The sequence below is a fragment of the Notolepis coatsorum genome (genome assembly GCF_963971535.1).
Source record: "Notolepis coatsorum genome assembly, chromosome: 6".
Lineage (NCBI taxonomy): Eukaryota > Metazoa > Chordata > Actinopteri > Aulopiformes > Paralepididae > Notolepis > Notolepis coatsorum.
Genome location: NC_140170.1, coordinates 76,636,078 through 76,657,437, shown reverse-complemented (window position 1 = coordinate 76,657,437; position 21,360 = coordinate 76,636,078). Strand labels below are relative to the sequence as shown.

The 21,360-nt window shown below is 45.4% G+C and overlaps 1 long non-coding RNA gene across 1 annotated transcript; it reads right to left on the bottom strand.

Annotated features, from left to right (window-relative positions):
• Window positions 1-290: 290 nt before the first annotated feature.
• On the bottom strand, window positions 291-16,456 carry LOC311230037. Its single transcript, XR_014619772.1, has 3 exons — window positions 16,321-16,456; window positions 3,184-3,270; window positions 291-893 (listed from the first exon to the last, which is right to left on the bottom strand). It is a non-coding gene; the product is annotated as an uncharacterized lncRNA (long non-coding RNA).
• Window positions 16,457-21,360: the final 4,904 nt, after the last annotated feature.

The window sequence follows — 21,360 nt, the reverse complement described above, 5'->3', positions numbered from 1 at the left end:
GCCTTTAAAAACCTACCTGTTTACCCAGCAGGCCTTTTTGCTTTTGCTTTTAAACTGGGCTTTTTTTTTGCCTGGATAGTCTGATCTCACAGGCAAAGGTATGTTGTATATTTTTCTATTTCTTATTTAAAAAATGTACATTTACATTTTGTCATTTAGCTGACGCTTTTATCCAAAGCGACAAGTTACAACTCTTTCAGCTGAGTAACAATGTTCATCAAACGGTGTTGAAACTTGGGTGCTACGCCGGTGTTGAGTGCATATAGTAAAGACATAGTATAGTAGGTGGTAATATAGGCAAGGAAGATTATTTAGTGGAAAATTGCATGATAGTAAAAGACAGTAGGACCTTGTTTTTAGTCAATGGCGAAAGTAACGTTCCACCATTGCGGAGCAAGGACCGAAAATCGGCGGCTTCTCTTTGATGACCTCCCCCCGGGTATTGTTATATTTGTCGTATTTGTATTCTTGTTGTTTTTACTGTGTTTTATTATAGTGCCGTTTATATGTACAGCACTTTGATGCAACTACAGTTGCAAGTACCGTTTAAATGTGCTTTAGAAATAAAACCTACTTACTACTTAGGCATAGCTACTATTTAACTGGCGGCAAAGGCACCTTCCTAGCACTAGCAGTCCCCGGCTCCACCCGACCAGGACACTTGTTTCGACGGAGGAGTGCCTGCAAATTGTCTCTCTCTTTTTCCACAGCATAGTATTGTGCCTGCAATCTCCTCATTTGGTCGTGTAGCTGTTTGTAGCTGGTCAGCGTGTGGTTGTGAGCCTTGTCCGACCAGTCTCTCTGTTCGGTCAGCTCCTTGATCCTGCGGTCCTTCCTGTCCTCCGGCAAGGAACTGTTGTAGGCAAACTGACCCGTCTCTCTGTCTGAATGAACTGAAATGAAACAGAAATTCTGGCTATAATTCTGGCTTTAAGTTAGAGTTTGCTTGAAGTAGACTTTTGTGGTGTAATTTTGAATGAGGAGGAGGAAGAGGAAGAGGAGGAAGAGGAAGAGGAATAAGAAACAGATAATAATAATCATAAAATCTCAAATGTTTTTTGGTAACACTTTATAATAACACTCAGTTATAAGACCTTTATAAGGTATTTGTAGATAATGAACTAATCATGAACAAACCATTTATATACATTCATAAATTATTATTAACCTCTTAAGCACGAAGCCCTATTTTCTGAAAATCCGCCTAAAATATATACCTAATTAAATGGAATATTGCTCCACTTCTACAAGATCCATTTGCATACCATTCTTGGTATCTAGGGACATCTATGGACCTCGGTGAATGTATTCCCAGTGTCAGAAATATTGTGTATATTACTAGGCTTGCTTAAATTGTGATGAAGCAAAGGAGAATATGAATTATGATTTTTCTTTGCATCTTTGACAGTGAATAACACCATGCTAAAAATGACCAGACATGAAAGACCGCCACTGAGCTCATTCAGTACCTTCTTGAGATCATGTGTACAAAAGATCTAAGGAAATTAATAAAGGGAAGATGATTAAACAGAAGGTTTTGTAGATACAGTACTGAATTATCCCATCCGGACCAATGCAATTTGAAATATTATTATAGAATATAGAATAGCAGGCCTATAAATGACTTTATTATAGCCAATTCGCACATTTATGGATTGGGCCAAATCTTATCTTTCAAATGGGCTAGTTCAATTTGGATTTAGTATCACCAGGTGTGCATAAGAACAGATAATGAAATCTACTGTATGTACAGTAGGTTTTTTATTCTTGCCAGAGCTCCGCCATTTTGAAACCGATTTCAAATCGGATGGTTGCTAAATGCTCAAAATAGGGGAGACAAACAAACTGCGCTCCAATATATGCCAACAACGTTCAGTTTTGTGGTATATAATCCCGAGTAATAAGAAAAATAAAAAATAATAAGCAGGAAGTCATTTGCGTGAAGAAAGCTAGAGGCCTTTGGGAAGTGTCGTTTTGAAAAATTCCAACGCTCATTGAAAGCTCTGGGGGTCATTATACGAAAGCTTGCCATTTTGTGTCCCTCGAACAAAACTCCTCTGTCAATTTGAATAATTGAATAATTGTCCAATTGTCCTCCCCTGTCTCGAACGCTGTTAGGCCATGCCTCCCACTGGTCGGCTGCAATGTGAACCAAGCCTTGTATCACGTGTCCCCTCCGGTACACGAGGAGGCAGCCGTCGCATCTTTTCACCTGTACAGCGTGATCTCTCAGTGGCGAGGAGTAACACGTGGGAGGCTCACGCTGCCCCCGATACTTCCTGATTCTGCTGTACAGGCACACCAACCGACCTGTAGGAGTCGCTGTCCACAACGTCCGATCCCCACCCACCAGCTTCCCACCCCCTAATACTGCCAATTGTATTAGTATGAACGACCAGCCAAGCTGGTAGCAATGCCGAGAGCTGGGCTCGAACCCAGCATCTCCTGCATTAGTGGCGAGCGCCTTGCCCAATGCGCCACTTAGCCGCCCTTATGTGTCTTATATTAAACATCTACATGTTTGTTTTTTGGATGATTACAATTTGAATATGGTTAGCCTACTGAAACACGACCGACCAGCTCAGGTAACACAACTCACCATTGTATTGTATTTTTCTTACTCACTGATTAAACAACAGAAATATTATCTTGAGGTAGAAATTTTTGTAAAATGTCTACCTTTTACAGCCTTACAGTGGAAATCCCAAATGAGAAATACCTCAGATGAAGAACAATATAAGTCCATTTTAAGAGGAAGTGTTGTGTGCACTGCACTCATAGTTAAAAGACAGTTGAGGTTGAATAGTTTCTGGTGAAATATCACATTCACACTCCAAGTGATATAGATAAACTTCACAACTGCAAATACATGGGCTGTCCACTTTTCTTTTTTTTTACGGACTCATATGGTTCTTCAGTGCAAGGGTTCAATTATCACTTGGTTTTCTTATTACACATTTTCAAAACCTCCGTCTGAAGAAATGTGACACTTTCACAGTTTCAGGAAGTGATATTCTGCTTTTTTTAAGCTATTTTGTAGATAATGGCACCTCGTGTCTATGACTAATATGTCTATGACTAATATGTCTATGACTCATAGGTCTATGATTCATATGTCTATGACTTACATATATGCTTATATAATAATAATATCAAGGTTTTTGTGTGTAAATCAACACTCACAGACAAGGCGTAGGGAGATGTTGAGGGTGGCTTGAAAGACGGTGAGCAAAGCCAAAGTCAGTACACCCATTCTGAGAAGTCTTCTACCTGTAGGTCACACACACACACACACACGCACACACACACACAAGGCTTTATTTATCCACCAATTAAATTATACATACATGAATATTTCAGAGGTTCAACAATGATTTAGGGAAATATAAACCACGCCACACTTCCTGTCCACCCGTTAGAGCAGAGATCAAACTGAATCTGTCCGGCTGCTTGGGCCTCCTCCTTCCCAACAGGCCTGCGGTCCTCAAGCCACAGATCTCAGGTTCACCTCTTTGTGATCTGCGTTTGACGTGGCCACTTGCCAGGGCTTGTTTAAATACGCACACACACACACAATAATTGTATTTTTATTGAAAGATTATGACACTGACACTTGACTCTTTCTGGAGGGACTCTATCTGCTCCCTTCTCTAGCAGGACTCCTGTTCAAGGCCTATTCAGCGTCCGTGTGATTGTTAAGGCTTTTGTGACGTGGCGTGAAGAACAGCGATCACAACTATAGGTTTGCAATTGCAAAGAGACCAATGAAATTCCGTACAAACACCACGACCATCTTGGAAATTGGTTGGATTCCTATTGTAGCATTCCATGCAAACTCGGAGGTCGTAATTACGACATTATTGTGTTCTAATGTCCCGTTTGGAAATACAGAGGGAGAAACCATAGATGTGTAAAATGTGTAGTTTGCCAAAGGGAGAAGCACAGAGGCTGGCGTTTGTGTGGCTGGTTTCTTTTATTTTTTTTATCTACTTTTTCTCTCCCCATTTTCTATTTTTCTCCCATCCCAATTTCGTATTGTCCAATTCTACCCTCCCCTGTCTCGAACGTTGCTAGACCATGCCTCCCACTGGTCGGCTGCAATGTGGACGAAGCCTTGCATCACGTGTCCCCTCCGGTACACGAGGAGGCAGCTGTCGCATCTTTTCACCTGTACAGCGTGATCTCTCAGTGGCGAGGAGTAACACGTGGGAGGCTCACGCTGCCCCCGATACTTCCTGATTCTGCTGTACGGGTGCACCAACCGACCTGTAGGAGTCGCTGTCCACAACGTCCGATCCCCACCCACCGGCTTTCCCACCCTCTAACACTGCCAATTGTATTAGTATGAACGACCAGCCAAGCCGGAAGCAACGCAGAGAGCTGGGCTCGAACCCAGCATCTCCTGCATTAGTGGCGAGCGCCTTGCCCACTGCGCCACTTAGCCGCCTTGTGTGGCTGGTTTCCGACCACAATATATGCTTGGAAACTGTGTTGAATTAGGCTACAGCACAATATCAGTTGAGATTAAAACCTCGATCCCCAACCATTGTCAATCAAGTTGTACATGTTTTAATTGATTGTTATTGTCGTATATTTATCTAAATAAAACCTGTAAATTAAACAATAGAAATTATGCACATATATGAAATAGCAAAGAACTAGGTTATTTTCTCTTAGAAAAATAGAGACTCACAGCCATGCCAAATCACCTGTTAGGTTAACCATACATTTGAGTCAACAAGAAGGCTGTTAACTGGCCTCAGTCGAAATGGATCAAAATGACCCATATAAGCATTACGGGAAGGATTAAAATCATCTAGCGGTTGATGGAAAAAGCCACAGGAGAACTCAGTCAAAAAGCTAACAGTGCACCCCTTCAGCCTTCACTTAGCAGTTATAGGAAAGGCCCAGAGTGCCATAAAAATAAGAACAGATCAAATGGCAAACATATGACACATCTTCCTCCACAACGAACAGGGATGGTGCGCCAAATAACTAAACTTTTAAGTCAAGAAGTGACGGCCTGAAGGCCAACATCCGAGTTCTGTTTACTTTAGCTAAGCAGACCAAACAGGCCATTCTGTGATACCCACTGTTAAGTTGAGTGGGTACTATATTTCCATCTGTATGAGGGTCGCATTCAAGGACACTTGGGTAAATCATTCTAAAAGGAAACTAGTTCATATCCCCTCTGTAAGGTCACCTTGTAACGCTGTTTCGCAAGACCCAAATCACTGAGAGGGGAGACCTTCTAGCCAATAGGAAAGCAGGCTCTTTGGGGTGACGGCACTGGATGGGGCAAGGGTGGGGGGGGGTTCTCTCTTCTCTATAAAACCTACAGGTTGAATGATGGAGGTCAGACAGAGACACGGAGACACCGAGACGCAGAGAGACACGCAGGGAGAACGGAAAAGCAGAGACGGAGAATCCACCCCACCAGTTCGAGAATAAGAGACGCCACTAAGAAGCCCTCCGGGAAAAGCTGATTAGAGATAGAAAATAATTGATGCTGTGAACCAGATAATTTAAGCTGTTGGATATTCCAATAAAACAACGGTCAGAACCGTTTTCACCCGCAGCGCTGTCTCCGCCTCCACGTGATTTCCAAAGGACCACATTTGAATGAACTGCTATTATAACGTGATACAACAGCAGAGTAAGCAGCTATTCCACTATACATTAGAGAACGATCATATAGCTATAGAATCATTGAGAAGATACATTAATCTGGCGCCGTGACTACCGGTCTGTACATCCGAACGGGACCCAGGACAAGGACAACAGAACTTCAAAAACTCTCAGAGCAGAGCAGCGACGCCTGACTACACCATCCTCGAGCAACAACAACCAGCAGAGGCCAAACGGTGAGTTGAAGATGTGTCTGTATTGTCGGGGTTTGTTTGGGCAGATTTCGAACAGGGGTAGAGAATGGTTGCATTGGCGCGATCGAATTAAAACGATTGAGCGCACAGCCGTATCGGCACTAATGAAATGAAGGGGATTGGCGCGATCGGGTTGGACAATAAAATAGTTCAGGTCGCGCACTGCTGAGGGGCTAGAGGGTTGCGCCAGGTTAGGCGACAGAGACTCTTGTTTAGAATCGTAGGTTCAAATGCAATGACAATAACTGGAGACGTCTGGTTTGTACGTTGCTAAAGACAAATCGACGTCGTACGAATCCGTTTAGTTCTTACGGAACAAGAGCTCTGGAGCGCGTAAGGTAGTCCTCTTAAACCTCGGAAAAATTAGCACTTGTGCACTGGGGGGTTATAAAGATCTGCGCTTATGTTCGAACTAAAAAACTGCACTTAGAAGCGATGAGGCATTATATAAGGACTTTAGTATGTAACAATGTATATATGTTGTTTAGATGAAATAGGATGACACATGTATGGTATCATGGCTATAATCAAACGTACGTCATCATAACGCTAAACGTCGCGGATTACTATATTACAACCAATACGGAATAAAGCCGTTTTATACCCGGGAAGCTACTGCTATACGAAGCAGGGCTAATACATGCTAAGCTACGTTGCAAGCTAACGGGGAATGCTTGGGGTTATTAATGTTTAGTACGACTGTTGTGTTGAGATGACGAAACTTATAGCTTCATCCATGGTGGCTGAAAAAGGCTACCAAATGATGCTACATGATGTGCAAGGTTGACCAGTGCTAAAAATGATGATGTTGCTGAATGGAAGTATGAGTGTAACCGTGTGGATGAGAGAGGATGTGTGTGAATGAGTCTGCTAGAGGTTATGGAGTGGATGCCGGTATTTTTTGTATCATTATGATAACTCTAGGGACGCAATCTGTTAAATAAAGTTTTCATTCATTCATTTATTCACGGGTACGGCCGCGGGGACACCATAGCACTGTCCGCAAAAACGTCGTACATACCGTATGGACGCTGCGTTGCGATATCGAATGAATTGAGTGAATGACGAGTGAGATGGAACCAAAAGGATGTGTCACGTTATTTGAATTTTTTTAAATCAGTGGTAATAAGGTCGTGGTTTAATGTGGTAAAGATCAAAGAAAGCAGGGTTCTTCTTCTGCTACAATGATTTAATGGCAGATCGCGGCCACCACTGATGACGTCACTAGGAGCATCTGCTTGGTGGGGGCCTAGAGGGGGTGCGTTAGATTTAAAATGCGGGGCTGGATCGGGAGCGCTAGATTTAAAATACGGAGCCGGCCGGGGCCGGACGGGCGTACAAACGAGAAAATGATACTGTAAGGTTTATGAACGAATGCTTAATAAATTTAAAATTATGTTATAAAGTATGACTGGGTTGTGCAAAACGTCGCGATGTGTTGTGCTGCTCAAATCAACAGGATAGTGGGCCGTATAGGAAACGCTATTGTAAGGGGCTAGGCTAAGCTGACTAGCCGTGCTAGGCTGATCAAGCGATAGCAACATTGAGCTAAGCTAAACGGTATTAAGCTAATGGTGTTGGCAGTGGACGGCTAACTATGCTAAAAATGCTAAGCTAACTATGCTAAAAATGCTAAGCTAACTATGCTAACATGCTAAAGCTACCTGTGCTAACAATGTTGCATGCTGGGAGTCTCGGGGAATATCGCGTGATGCTATTTTGGCTGGCAGCGGGACCTTGTGTGTGTAAACGTGACGTAAGCCTGTGGCGACGTCTCGCGGGAAGCCATCCTTAATGCCGGACTACGATTCGGTACAGGGAATTCTGGGAATTGGGGTTCATGTTGTGTGAGCACGTCGGCTGACGTCATGGGAGGAGTGGCTGCGTGATGACGCACTTGTCGAATAGAGACAGCAGGGGGCGGTGTTGTCTTTGAAATGGATACACCTCTGCTGTTGCTTCGCCCTCTCTCCCTAGGTTGCCTCCCTCCCTCCCTCCCTCCCTCCCTCCCTCCCTCTCTCTCTCTCTCTCTCCCTCCCTCCTTCTCCTCTCCTCTCCTCTCTCTCTCTCCCTCCCTCACCTCCTTTTCTTCCTCCATCCCTCCCTCCCATTTCCACTCCCTCCCTCCTTTTTCCCCCTTTTATGGCTAAAATGGTACAGTATATGAGAGGATACTAGGAGTTTCATCAGGGCCCCCCCTCCCCACTGTAGCCTTCCCTATAGGGTGTGCCCCCTCCTGCACTATTATAATGGGGGCCATCCTGCACTATTATAATGGGTGCCATCCTGCATTATCATAGTGTGTGCCCCCTTCCCCTCCCCCCTTCCATCCATCCTGCACTATCATAGTGGGTACCACATTCCATTCCATCCTTATGGTGTGAGCTCCCTATGGTACAGCTCCTTCCCTGGAATGCTTCCTTTCTCCCTTCATAGCTTCTATGGTGTGTGCCCCCCCCCCCCCCCGCCCCACTGTAGAGATGAGATATCATCTCCCTCTATACCATAGTGTGTGCCCCCCCATGCAGATATAGTACTCTTTTCCCTCCCTCCCTCCCTCCCTCCCTCCCTCCCTCCCTCCCTCCCTCCTTCCCTCTCCTCTCCCTCCCTCCCTCCCTCCCTCTCCCTCCCTCCCTCCCTCCCTCCCTGCCACCCTCTCTCCCTCCCTCTCTCCCTCCCTCCCTCTCTCCCGTTCCTGTGTGCGTATGAGTCACGTGTCTGTTCTAATGTTTGCAAACAATGCACCTTTAGATGTGGTTGTGATGCGCTCTGCTCACGAGGACAAGTTTGTAAAATGAGACGCACAGGAGGTCTTGTTTCGCATTTAATTTAACCAGATGTGTGGAGGCTTATTTCCTGATACGGGTTCGAAGATAACTTCACAGTTATTGTCGATTTGTTTCCTTATATCGCTTCCTCCAGGGTTCCAACTTGTGTTGGCAGACAACCCTGCTCAAATACGGAGCGTTAGCGCTCTCGCTGGGCTAGAAGGGTGCACTCAGTAGAGCACAGATGACCGCCAGGACGGCAGCCACACATGATAGTGATAATAATGGATTGGATTTGTGATGTGCTTTTTGTTCGATGGGATCCCAGAGTGCTACGCTACAGGTTTGAAACAGTTATAGGGAAGAAATAGAACATGGTTAATTAGAAACATAGAATAAACGGAGGATTTAGAAAAACGAGGGCGATGAAGTTAAAATGGGAGGCTGACAGTCGAAGGCCTTTTTGAACAGGTGGGGTTTCGGCCTGCCTTCTCCCTCCCCCGTCCCCCCCTCCTCCCTTCGTCTTGCCGTCTCTCTTTTTCTTTCCCTCTCTCCCCCTCTCCCTCCCTCCCTCCCTCTCTCCCTGCATCCCTCCCTCCCCCATTCCCTTCTCCCTCCCTCCGTCCCTTGGGGTATAGTGGTGGCTTTTAGGAACTCCATGCAAAGACCATTAGTTGTATTAAGCTGTGGGTTAACTGGACCAGGCTGTACGGTGAAGTCTGCTGGTTGATTCTGGGAATGGAAAGAAAATAAATAAATCTCCCTTCATGGCATCCCCCCCTCCTTCCCTCTCTGTGCCCCCCCCCTCCCGTCATAGCTCCCCCCCTCCCTTCATCTGTCTGTGCCCCCCTCCCTTCATCTGTCCTCCCTCTCTCCCTCCCTGTCTTCCTCCCGCTCTCTCTCCCTCCCTCCCTCCCGGTATCTCCCCTTCCCTCTGTCTATCCCTGTCTCCCGGCTTAACTTTGTGAGGGGACAGGTGCACAAAGGGAGTTTTTGTTTAGTATAGATTGCCTGATTGATTGATTGATTGAAATTTTTTATTAATGGATTGTTTAATGGGTACGATACGGTACAGCTCAATACACACAATTGTTAAGGGGATGCAGACCGGAGGAAGACTTTCGTCTTGTTTACATCGGGGTCCCCCATTTTCAATTCATCATGGGTTTGGAGTATTGGTTATATTAATATAGTGTTGCTTGCTAAAATAGGATTACATAAGGATAGATGGAATATTCATGGTCATTTCTTTGGTCTGATTAAAGTTAAGGTTGATTTAGACGGTTTTGGTAGTAGTTAATGTTGCATTGTGTGACCCCCCCCCCCCCCCTTTCCTCCCCTTAGTCCCTGGATCCCTGTATCCCTCCCTCCTTTTTTCTTTTCCCTTCCCTGTCTCTCCTTGTATTTCGCCATCCCTAGATTGCGGCGTGTGTTGTGGGCATTTGGTTGTAGGTTTATTTGTACTGCGTTGTTATGGTATATGTGAAGTAGGTACCGGATGGGCGCTGGCCTGTCTAGGTGCAGGTGGTGGTAGGATGATTTGTGATATTCTTGGTGTGGTAGAAGCTTGGGGTGATTCCGTTCAGGTTCGAAACTGAAGGGAGGACGCTTTGGGCTGTGAGTTGACGGTTCTTTGTGTATTCGGGGAACTGGGAGGATATTGCGGTGGCATAGTGCGGGTGTCCATGAAATTATTAACGTGGCCAGCTGTACTATGTGTCGGTCAGGGTTTTAGTGATCTAAGTTGCTAAAAGTTTATTGTTTTCCCTGATTAGGTGGTTGGTAGCAGTAGCAACACTGATTAATTTTTATTAAGTGTTGTGGGGGGTAATGGTTGTGTGTAAGGATGAATGAAATGGATGTAGTATGAGAAGTGAAGCGAAAGCGAATAATACATTTAGTCGATACGCTAATCGGGCATTTAAAAGTAAGAAATAAGGTTAGGATGAACAGATTCATCAAGCAAAGAGAGATTAGAATCAGATGAAGGACCAGGTTTACAAAGGATTATTAGACAATGGATAGGAAGGGGATTAATGATTATATTTCCCAGGAAATCAGGAGGAGAGAGCACACAGGGGATTGGAAAACTCCAGTGTTCCTGTTGAAGGAACGGACAAAAAACAAGATAAGCTGTATCGTTATTTTTTCAAGCAAATCACACTGTGTCTCTTTAAAATATTAGTATAGTGTTGCCCGACATTTCCAATGCGTAACGAAGAGTGGAAATAATAAGGGAAATGCCACTGTATTAAGTCTGGATTTCTGCTTTCTTTCTATACAGATGCTCGGCCGGACAGGGCTCTAACGACTTCCACAACCATCTAGGGAAAACGGCTTTAATGCGCCTTGGTATAAGTATGAATGATAAGCCAGTTATCAATCCTTGTCTGCACAGTAAACATTTGACAGTGTGAGTGTTTTAACTCAAGTAAGTAAAAGTAGTGGAAGACAGAGAAACTTGTTTTTTCAAACGGTGATTACAAGAGTGTGTTGAAAGTGGAATGAATGACAGTAACATAGGAAGTTCACTTTAGTGGGACATTTGATAGGAACAACTGAAGCGTTAAATGCAGTAACAATAGGATAACAACAACAACGATATGGAGGAGGGCCTTAGTGATCGGGCCATTGGGGGGAGTAGGCCGAGGGCCTCTGCAGACATTTCCCAGATAGACTATACCAGTGATGATCTGATTGATTTGAATATGGACTTCTCTCATGTGACCAGTACGACAGAAGGACTTGGAATGATGACTTTGATTCCAACACAGGGGAGTGAACCAGTGACAACGGTGTTACTCCAACCAGAACCGATTCAAGCTGGAGTGTCCATTGCAGGCGACTGCGGTTTAACCAAGGGGCAGAAAAAGAGACTGAGGTTACAGCCGTCCCACGAAGTCCACTCTGGCCGGATGGCTGGAACTGAGACCGACAGCAGGTATGGAATACACGAACAGTTTCTACAGCCCACCCGTTTCCCACATCCATCCTGCCCTCAGCACCAAAGCCAAGATGAGAGGCGGAGCCCAACGGTGGGACGTCAAACCGCCGGTGCTGAGATGGGGGAAGAGGCAGCATACTATAGACAACAGAGAGCGTTTGTGACAGCGTTCGAACAGCACGAGGCAGTTCATCGAGATCTGATGAAGATACAGCTGGAGATCGGTCAAGCCGCACACGAGACTCAGAGACTGGGACGAGAACTGGCGAGAAAGACTGTGCTACTAGAAGCGACAGCTGTTGAGATCATGCTTCGGGCGTCTGACCTAGGCCGCTGTGATCAAAGAATGCCCTGTGCTCTGTTGCCCGGACAGGGAACTGGGCCACAACAGGGTGAACAGAACCGCAGGAGGGGTGAGTTTCCAGGCCCCTCCCAACAAGAGAAGGCCCGAGGAGAGGCAGCAGAAAAGGACAGGTATGCCCCTCTCTCCTCCAGGCAACAGGACATGCGACCAGAGGACAGGAGAGGGGTGGACCTGGAGAGGACGGTGGGAGGCCAGCCGAGAGACTGTGGGAGTCGTGGTAAACTGGGTGAACTGGAACCCCTGGGATGGCCGGCGTCGGCTGTGTGCTGGGGTTGTGGGGAGGTTGGCCATTTCGCTCGGTCATGTGACAAAGGGTGGAGGCCTCAGCGAACGTCCAGAAAGAAGCAAGAGTCCGAACAGGGTTGCTGGGAATGTGGAGAGTTGGGACATTGTCAGAGGGGGTGTCTGCATAGGTCATAGGTTAATTAAGAACGAGGCAGGAATGCACAAGCGGAGCTAATAGTGCTCGGGAAAATAGAGTTATTAATAAGTTAAAATGGGAAGAAGGACTGATTGGAACAAAAAATAGAATAAAAAATATATAGGAGCGTTGATACATTATTTATGAGTGGAAGCGACTAAGATGGATGTGCAACTAACAGGGAGAGGTGAGATGACTGACAGATGCATGAGCCAATCGTACTAACAGTTAATTAATAGACAAATCATGGGTTTTCCTTTTTGCTACAGTGTGTCTGATCAACTCTTGCTGTGGCAGTGAGGAAAACGTAAGGGAGAATGGTATGGTGGACGATTTTTGGTATCTCCCACCTGTGCAGCCTGGCCCGGCTGCACAGATTGGAGAGAGAGAGAAAAATGGTCACCGCAATGGCTCTTGTGGTCATGTGAACTCTGACCCAGACGGTGTCAGAGAAGGGTTAAACAGTTGATATTAGACATAATATTAAACAGAGTTAATAACAAAGGACTATTTTAGTAGTGATTATACATACTTGATCCAAGGGTGGTCAAGGAGACTTTAAAAAAAAAAAAAAAAAAAAATTAATTTAATTTCTTTACTTCATTTCTTTTTAATTTTTAATTTTTATTTCTTAGTGATTATGCGGGGGTATTTATGCCTCTAGCTGATAGTTTAGTTCTGTTGATGGGTGTGTTGCATGAAGGCACTCACGAATTTTTGTTTATGTTTGTTTGCAATTTTCTTTGTTTTTGTTTGACACTCTATTTTTTTAGGAACTGGCTGGCTGGGAGGGATCTCTCGCCGGTCAGGGATAGCAGGTGGTGGTGACACAGCGGGACTGGTAGGAATGTCTAATATGATGGGCTGGAAACTAAGGGTGGACGGGAGCTGGTTCATGATTTAGTTTTCCGCTCATTGAGAGTCCAGGAGTAGTATCTGGGGAGTTGTGTCACGTTTTTGGGTTTGGTAAGTGTTGGGCGAACGTGTTTCTCTGTTTATAGGTAAGCTCTGTAGGTTTTGGTCGCCATTGGCCAAATAGTTTACAAGTAGGGTGCAGACGTGTGAAATTGATAATTGGCTTATGGGAGGCTCTGCACCGGCTTGTTGAAAGCTGGCGGAGTGTGTGTGATGTGTGGTTAAAGGGACTGTGGTTTGTTGACCATGCACATAGGTTCTGTTGGTGATTGGCCTCGTCTAGAGCTGACTGTCCGGACCGAGGAGCTGTCGGGAAACGAGGTATTTGGAAGTGAAATAATAGTTATTCCACTGTCAAGGGTGGAGGTAGTTGTGTTGATCTTGAGATATTGAATCTAGTAAAACAGTACAGCACAAAAAGAAATGAGACAAAGATGATTTGATTGAATGTTAACGTAAGAAGCTGTGAAATACATAGATAATGAATTGGAGAAAAATGTATTGTCAAAATGCAGAACAGTAAAGATGTATCTGTGAAAATAAATGTTTCCAATCTATTGTGTGTTTTGTAAATAATAATCCAAAATGCAAAAAGGACAGAGGGAAAATCGTTTCCTTCTGTGGAAAATCGGAGCAGTACCAAAAACTGCATACAACAAAGAAGAGGCTGTGGTTAGCACAAAATACAACAAGAAGAAAACAGTCAAAACGAGGTAGCCGTAAAGACCTCAGGAGGTTTAAACAGGGATAACTGACAGGGATGAAAGCGAAGAATAATTGAGGCCTCAGTGGTCTTTTCAAGGAGAAGAGATGATTTATGTTTGCTTGTTTGAATCTCCCTCGATGTTTAGAGTGTTAATCTTTTGGGTAGGATGTATTAATCTTTTCTTGCAGAGTCAATTACACAAAACAGACACATTGAAGCTAAGTAAACATGGATAAAATAGTCTAAACAAAAAAAACTGTTATTGAAAGAGTGTTTCCTTGTAAAAACAGGAACAGCTTTCTTAGTCTAAAGTCATAGTAATAACTGATATTGTGTGTGACTGGGGAAGAAGCCAACGGAAAGAGTGAATGATGATTTTGTAACTGTACAGACGGAAATGGGTTTGGTAGTTCGATTTGTGTAAATTTTGGATTTTTTGAATTTTTTGAAAATATTAGCAAAAATGATAATTATGGTTTAACATGTTTAATTTAGAACATATTGGTGCTATATAGTGGGTTATGAAACCCACTAAGGGTGGATTGTCGTATATTTATCTAAATAAAACCTGTAAATTAAACAATAGAAATTATGCACATATATGAAATAGCAAAGAACTAGGTTATTTTCTCTTAGAAAAATAGAGACTCACAGCCATGCCAAATCACCTGTTAGGTTAACCATACATTTGAGTCAACAAGAAGGCTGTTAACTGGCCTCAGTCGAAATGGATCAAAATGACCCATATAAGCATTACGGGAAGGATTAAAATCATCTAGCGGTTGATGGAAAAAGCCACAGGAGAACTCAGTCAAAAAGCTAACAGTGCACCCCTTCAGCCTTCACTTAGCAGTTATAGGAAAGGCCCAGAGTGCCATAAAAATAAGAACAGATCAAATGGCAAACATATGACACATCTTCCTCCACAACGAACAGGGATGGTGCGCCAAATAACTAAACTTTTAAGTCAAGAAGTGACGGCCTGAAGGCCAACATCCGAGTTCTGTTTACTTTAGCTAAGCAGACCAAACAGGCCATTCTGTGATACCCACTGTTAAGTTGAGTGGGTACTATATTTCCATCTGTATGAGGGTCGCATTCAAGGACACTTGGGTAAATCATTCTAAAAGGAAACTAGTTCATATCCCCTCTGTAAGGTCACCTTGTAACGCTGTTTCGCAAGACCCAAATCACTGAGAGGGGAGACCTTCTAGCCAATAGGAAAGCAGGCTCTTTGGGGTGACGGCACTGGATGGGGCAAGGGTGGGGGGGGGTTCTCTCTTCTCTATAAAACCTACAGGTTGAATGATGGAGGTCAGACAGAGACACGGAGACACCGAGACGCAGAGAGACACGCAGGGAGAACGGAAAAGCAGAGACGGAGAATCCACCCCACCAGTTCGAGAATAAGAGACGCCACTAAGAAGCCCTCCGGGAAAAGCTGATTAGAGATAGAAAATAATTGATGCTGTGAACCAGATAATTTAAGCTGTTGGATATTCCAATAAAACAACGGTCAGAACCGTTTTCACCCGCAGCGCTGTCTCCGCCTCCACGTGATTTCCAAAGGACCACATTTGAATGAACTGCTATTATAACGTGATACAACAGCAGAGTAAGCAGCTATTCCACTATACATTAGAGAACGATCATATAGCTATAGAATCATTGAGAAGATACATTAATCATCCTTGTCTTATTGTCATTATTTTATATGCCATTTTATTTTTTTTGCTTAACTCTGTATGTACACTAGATGTGACTGTAAATGAGGGAAACCTCAGTTGCCTTTCAAGGTTAAATAAAGGTTTGAAATTAAACTAAATTAACAGAATCTAGCTTCAATTGTCTTCTAAATATTACAATGTTTACAGTTTATAGTGTATGTTGCTATGTTGACATCAAGTCAGATAACTGCATCTCGGAAAGATCTGCCCGAGTTTCCTACTTGGAATTCCAACTTCGAGGGCCTTTCCACTGTGTTTCTCCTAGTAGGAAGGAAGTCAGATTTTTCCTAGTTCCCACTTCAATGGAATGCACCACAACACCTGAATCTGAATATCTCTGTGACTGAGCCCATCATATTTCCCTCGTCTTGCGCAATAACATTTATTTTTTAGTCATTACAAAACCCTTTGAGTTTTGTATCTACTCTCACGAGATACATTTGACAGAGATTGCACAGGGGAACAAGTGAAGAAATGAGGCCCTTTCCTGTGATTACCAGTCAGCAAATGAAAGAATCGTGCCATCCTGAATCCCATCGTTCTCTCCATTGGACCATTGTTTAAGTGTCTCTCTCCGTCTATGCGTCTCTTACTTGTGTGATAAGACGCTCCGCTCGTTGTCCCGAGCCTCCGGACGTCCTCGAGGTCCTTTGTGTTGACGTAGTCGCATGACTCCACTCCTGCCATGGTGATGCACTGCAGTGTGGAGACCTACTTATCTTCATTTGCTCTCCTGCCCGTTCCTGCAGGTTTGTGTTTGAAAGCATTTGGAATTGGAATGATGACTTAAAGGAGGGGGGGGGGGGGGGGGGGGCTGCACCACAGACGTCGCCCAACAACCAAAAGGGGGAAGTGGAGCAACCGGCAGATGGTTTCACAACCACCACACACAGACACAGCCTCAGCACTATCACAACAGCAGTGGCTCTCTACTTTTTCCATGTCAAGGACTCTGCATTAACACACGTTAGGGGCAGATTATTATTATTATTATTATTATGATTTTTACGTGGATCACTGGCCAGGGTTTAGCCGTGCTGTGGCCTGTTTGGCACACAGTGATGCCTCATCTCCACTAGCCAGGGTTTAGCCGTGTTGTGGCCTGTCTGGCATCTCCATTGTCTATAGAACCTGGCCAGACCTGGTTGGACTCCGGCTGAGACAGACACCTTTCACAACCTGGCCAGACCTGACTGGACCCTGGCTGAGACAGACACCTTTCACAACCTGGCCAGACCTGACTGGACCCTGGCTGAGACAGACACCTTTCACAACCTGGTCAGACCTGACTGGACCCTGGCTGAGACAGACACCTTTCACAACCTGGCCAGACCTGGCTGGACCCTGGCTGAGACAGACACCTTTCACAACCTGGTCGCGTGTATGCTTTCTACAATGCAGTTGTGTTTCCGGGTTCCTCTGATTGGCCACTGACCTATGCTATTACGCCCCCCTTTACACAGACAGACAGCTCAGTGATTGAAACCGGCTGTCTGTCTGTTGTTGTGTGCCTCTCTCTCCATACAGTACCAGCTGCTGCAGGTCTGACGAGCACAGAGTTTCCTTGCCAGTCGATAATTCTTGCTATTTAAAAATATTCCTCTTCTTCTCCCCCACTACTCCTCCAACGGGTGTTTGTGCGACCATGTCGACCTGAACAATGGGGGATAATAATAAGAACGAGCCGCCTCGGAGGGAGGATACCGCAGGCGGAAGACGGCCGCTGCTGCTGGAGCTGGACCGAGTCAAGCCGGCGGCAGCGCGGCGCACGGAAGCCGGGGAGAAACCACTGCATCGCCCCGCTGGCGCTTCACAGCGCGAGAGTGTAAAGGGGGGCGTAATAGCATAGGTCAGTGGCCAATCAGAGGAACCCGGAAACACAACTGCGTTGTAGAAAGCATACAGGCAACCTGGTCAGACCTGGCTGGACCCTGGCTGAGACAGACACCTTTCACAACCTGGCCAGACCTGGCTGGATCCTGACTGAGACAGACACCTTTCACCACCTGGTCAGACCTGGCTGGACCCTGGCTGAGACAGACACCTTTCACCACCTGGTCAGACCTGGCTGGACCCTGGCTGAGACAGACACCTTTCACAACCTGGTCAGACCTGACTGGACCCTGGCTGAGACAGACACCTTTCACAACCTGGCCAGACCTGGCTGGACCCCAGGCCCGGACTGGCCATCGGGAGCACCGGGAGCTTTCCCGGTGGCCTGGCCTGCACAGATTAAAAAAAAAAAATTATATAAAAAAAAATATATTATTATTATTATTTTTTTGCCAGGCGATTGTTTCTAGTTGTGGCGGCGGCGCGGCGCGATAGTTAGATAACCTAGGTGGGTGGGGAACAACCAGGATTTCACTGTCTGCAACAGAGTTGGAGAACTATCTGACTCTCTCTCTCACGGGCCGGCGGATCACACACACACAATGGAGCCGTGCTGCCGCTTGTGATTGGTGGAGGCGGGACCAGGCGATACAACTGATTGACAGCGGAGGCGGCGAATGGAATGGCAGACGGCACTCAGATGCAGAATAACAGCCAGGCAATGAGCCAGGTAGTGAGGGACTCAGGAGAGATCAGAGAGCGAAAGTCAATTAACGTTGATGTCAAGATGGACAGTGGAAGAAAGAGAAAGGGTGGAGGAGATAAAACAAAGAAAAAGAAAGGCCCTTACAGGAGAGAGTGGTTAACTGTATTATAATAGTAAATAGAAAAATATGTTGTGCTCTTGCTTTTTTCTTTTTGAAGGTGGAGAGAGTAGCATTGCTAGTGCCACAACAGTTTTATTGAGGTCCATAACAGTACATTGTACTAAGCAATTGTTGGCTCATTAGTTTGTGATTCACATGCACTAAAATTCACCAGAATGCAGGAAATTAAGTCTTTGTAACAAAAAATTTCCTGGTGGGGGACCCCCAGACCCCCCGCTTAAAAAGTGGCCTGACTGCGGCTATATTTCGCGCTATATCTCCCGGTATGAATTATTTCCCCAGTCCGGCCCTGCTGGACCCTGACTGAGACAGACACCTTTCACAACCTGGTCAGACCTGACTGGACCCTGGCTGAGACAGACACCTTTCACAACCTGACCAGACCTGACTGGACCCTGACTGAGACAGACACCTTTCACAACCTGGCCAGACCTGACTGGACCCTGACTGAGACAGACACCTTTCACAACCTGGCCAGACCTGGCTGGACCCTGACTGAGACTGACCCCTTTCACAATCTGGGCAAAGCCGGCTGGTACTGTTGCATCATCATGGTTTTAGCTTGTGTATCACAGTTGGTGGTGTGAATTTTGAAAGGTTGCCTAGCAACCAGAGAGTTTACAAGAAACGCAATGGAGCCACAGACCCCCAACCGTACCTTACCAGGCTAAGACCATGGCTAGCCCCAGCCAGGCTGAACATAGCTAATGGAGAGTCTGCATTGTCTTTAGAACCTGATCAAACCTGGCTGGACCTTGGGCTCTCCAGGCCCCAATGTTTTCTCAAAAGGCCTGACTATTTTAGGTTCTTAAAATAAAAATAATAATTTCCCATTAGTCTCTCTGACTGGACCGTGAAATCAATGGAGCAGAAGTTCTATTACTATCCAGAGAGCCTCTGTGTGAGAGGAAAGGAGAGCAGCGGTGCCAGGAGCAGATGTAAGAGAATAACACGTGCATTTCATCTTTTTTTCATCTTAAGTTAAGATAAGATATTATTTTATTGATCCCTTTGGGGCAATTCAGGCATCATAGCAGCATGAGGGAGGGGGGTACAGGTACAGTATGGGCATGGTAATAGTAGAAGACATAATACAGGCAATACAATTATAGTACAGTAAAAAAGTAAAAAATGCAGTGTAAACAATATAATTAACTCTGAATATACGCATATGAGCAAGTAGGCAGTGAAGGTGAAGTCAACGTGCGGATCAGTTATATTAGGCATTACAATAAATATATGGTTACAATAAACACTAGAATCTATATACTATGAGTAAGTAAGTATACAGTATACACAGGTGCAGTATACATATGATATACGTCATGCGTTATACGTTGTAGTCCGTGCCATTTAGGTGGGAGTCAGACACACTGTGATCAGACATTCCTAGTAGTTCTCGAGTTCTGCTGACGTTAGTTCTCCGGCTGCTGGCTGGCAAGAAGGCTTGTTCCGTATACAGGTCTACACCCTCTCTCAAGGTTAAGCACTTCTTTCTGATCTGTGTTTGACGTGGCCACTTGCCAGGGCTTGTTTAAATGCGCACGCACGCACGCACGCACACACACACACCACACACAATAATTGAATTTTTATTGAAAGATTATGACACTTGACTCTTTCTGGAGGGACTATTTCTGCTCCCTTCTCTAGCAGGACTCCTGTTCAAGGCCTATTCAGCGTCCGTGTGATTGTTAAGGCTTTTGTGACGTGGCGTGAAGAACAGCGATCACAACTATAGGTTTGCAATGACATTGCTGTCAGAGACCAATGAAATTCTGTATGAATACCACGACCATCTTGAAAATTGGATGGATTCCAAATGTACAGTAGCATTCCATTCAATGTATGTATACGTTGTAGTCCGTGCCATTTAGGTGGGAGTCAGACACACTCAGTGATCACTGATCAGACATTCCTAGTAGTTCTCGAGTTCTGCTGACGTTAGTTCTCTGGCTGCTGGCAGCGGTCCCTGCCCACTGTTGTGGAGCCTGATGGCGGCTGGTACGAAGGACTGGCCGAGGTGGTTAATTAATAATAATAATAATTCATTACATTTATATAGCGCTTTTCTCAGACTCAACACGCTTTACAATGTAGGGTTATGGAATTTGCCTCCTTCACCACCACTGGTAGCACCCAAACTTGGGCTACACCGGCTCAATGGCTACCATACACTGGCACCCGGCACACATCACACTACACAATGGCTGAACGGCTCAGGAGACAGGGATTGATATCAGCCAATTAAGCGGAAGGTCGATGATTAGGTGGCCTTGATGTCAGAGACCTGATTGTGAATTTGGCCAGGAACGTCGGGGAACCCCCTACTCTTTACGATAGGCGTCCTGGATTCTTTAACGACCGAATTCAGTCAGTACCTCGGTTTAGCGTCAGCACTCGCAGCTGTACGGTGTCCCTATGACCGTAGCAGGGGCATTGTTACTGACAAGTCCAGAGGACAGAGTGCCCCCTGCTGGACAACACCACTTTCCGACAGCAACCTTGACCGGGGCTCAAACCGGTGATCTTCCGATCATGAGTCCGGAGCTCTACTCATGTAGCCACACTGCCAGGTTAGTGGTGAGTGTATGAGTCTGTGACTGAACATGCTTCTCATCTTGACTAGCTCATCAGAGGGGGTGGGAGGGATTCTCCAGGATAGCGGCCAGCTTCCTTCTCATCCTCCTCTCTGCCACCACCTCTAGTCTGACCAGATCGACTCCCACCACGGAGCTAGCCTTCCTCACCAGCTTGTTCAGTTTGTTGGTGTCCCTTGAGTTGATGTAGCCCCCCCAGCATACCACAGCATAGAAGAGGACGCTGGCTACTACAGACTGGTAGAACGTCTATTGCACACGTTGAAGGACCTGAGTCTCTTCAGGAAGAACAGCCTGCTCTGTCCCTTCCTGT